The sequence below is a fragment of the Cynara cardunculus genome, unplaced genomic scaffold, assembly GCF_001531365.2.
Source record: "Cynara cardunculus var. scolymus isolate 2C unplaced genomic scaffold, CcrdV1 Un_Scaffold_1255, whole genome shotgun sequence".
In the NCBI taxonomy this organism is placed as follows: domain Eukaryota; kingdom Viridiplantae; phylum Streptophyta; class Magnoliopsida; order Asterales; family Asteraceae; genus Cynara; species Cynara cardunculus.
Genome location: NW_020200714.1, coordinates 25,819 through 27,804, shown reverse-complemented (window position 1 = coordinate 27,804; position 1,986 = coordinate 25,819).

Here is a 1,986-nt window from a genome sequence, read left to right as displayed (position 1 = left end):
CTAGATCTCGACGAGTTTGAATACCTGCACTTGGATCACCAAGAATTTGATGAATAGGATGGTCTTTTGTCYATTGCTGAGCTGGTAGAGGATTATCATCTGAGCATAGATGTTCTGGAATAGAAGATGAGGCTTCAGCTGCAGATTCTTCAACAATAGGAACAATTGCTAAAGCAGCCTCAGATTCAGCAACTGATAGAGGTTCTGATACTGAGGGCATTTCATTCGCTAATTGATCAGTGTTTGAAGTAGAAGGAGGAACACAACTAATGGGCACTACAACGATCTCTGAAGAAGACTTATTTTGGTTATTAGTTGTAATTGGAATGATAAATGGATAATCATCCGCTTTTGGAAAATCAGCATTAGGTGGAGTGCTGAAGGAAGCTCCAAGTTGTCCAACATGAGAGAATATCTAGTTTTCTAATTCTTCATCATCATTTATGATGGGTTTAGAATTAGCTGATTGAGATTCGTCAAAGGTGACATGAATAGTTTCTTCTATTGTCTGTCGGCATTTGTTGAATGCTCTGAAGACTTTGGATACTAAAGAATATCCAAGAAAGATTCCTTCACTAGCTTTGGGATCGAACTTTCCAAGTTGATCACGGTAGTTGAGAATATAACACGTGCAACCAAAGATATGTAGAAAGCTGAGAGAGGGCTTCCTGCTATGGAAGAGTTTGTAAGCTGTATTTTTGAACCTCTTAACGATCAGCGACCGATTTTTGAGTGAAACAAGTGGTGTTCACAACTTCAGCCCAGAAATAAGTCGAAAGATGAGATTTGTTGAGCATTGATCGAGCAGCCTCAATGATTGTTCAATTTCTCCTTTTAGCGACCTCATTTTGATTTACAGAAGAGAATTTATGAGTGATTCCCTAGTCCTCAAAGAAATTATCCATAGTATTGTTTTTGAATTCAGTTCCATGGTCACTTCTGATAGATCGTACTTTAATATTATTAAGTACTTCTATATTTTTGATGAACGATATTATTTCTTCAGGTGCTTCACTTTTGGATCTGAGAAAGAAGACCCAAGTGTACCTGGAGTACTCATCAACAATGATAAGCATATATTTCTTTCCAGCAATGGATTGCACGTTCACTGGACCAAACAGATCCACGTGCAATAGCTGATGTGGAGATGTCATTGAAGAGATTTACTTGGACTTAAAGCTAGCTCTTGTCTGTTTTCCTTTCTCACATGCTGAGCGAAGAGATTCCTTGGCAAACGTGTGTTGAGGAAGACAAGTGACGAGATCATTTCAAAACAACTCCTTGAGTGTTTTGAAGTTAAGTTGAGAAATTCGTTTGTGCCATAGCCAGTTGATATCTGATGAAGCTTTAGAGAGAAAACAACTATTCTCAGTGAGAGGAGAATCCATGTTGATGATGTAGTCATTCTCTAGACGAGAAACAATTAGAAAAACCTTATCATCCTTGCCAAAGACGTAGCATTAATTCTTAGAGAACTTCACTGTGAAATCTTTATCACACAGCTGACTGATGCTGAGTAGATTGTGCTTCAGTCCTTCAACATATGCAAGACACCTGAAAGTGGTTGCACTGTTGGTTAATACTCCAAAATCTTTGGTATATCCTTTTCTGTTTCCTCCAAAGGTCACGGAAGGGCCTCTTTCATCCTTGTAGTCTATGAGCAGGGATTTGTCTCCAGTCATATGTTTTGAGCAACCACTATTGATATGCCAAATGCCTTTGACTTTTTACACAATGGAACAATTTAAAAATGCATTGGTACCTATTCTATTTGGGTCCAGCAATGTTAGAGGCAACATCCACTGAAACTGAAGAACCAGTGTCAGAAGAAGGCTTCACTGAACCTGAAGAAGAGGCTTTAGTGGGATTATGAACTACCTCTGGCTCTAATGAAATAGAGTCAGTAGGTGTCCTCACTGATTCTAATGAAGAGGCTTTAGTGGTAAGAGGAACAACAACACCTGTAGCTAAACACTTAGTGTCAGT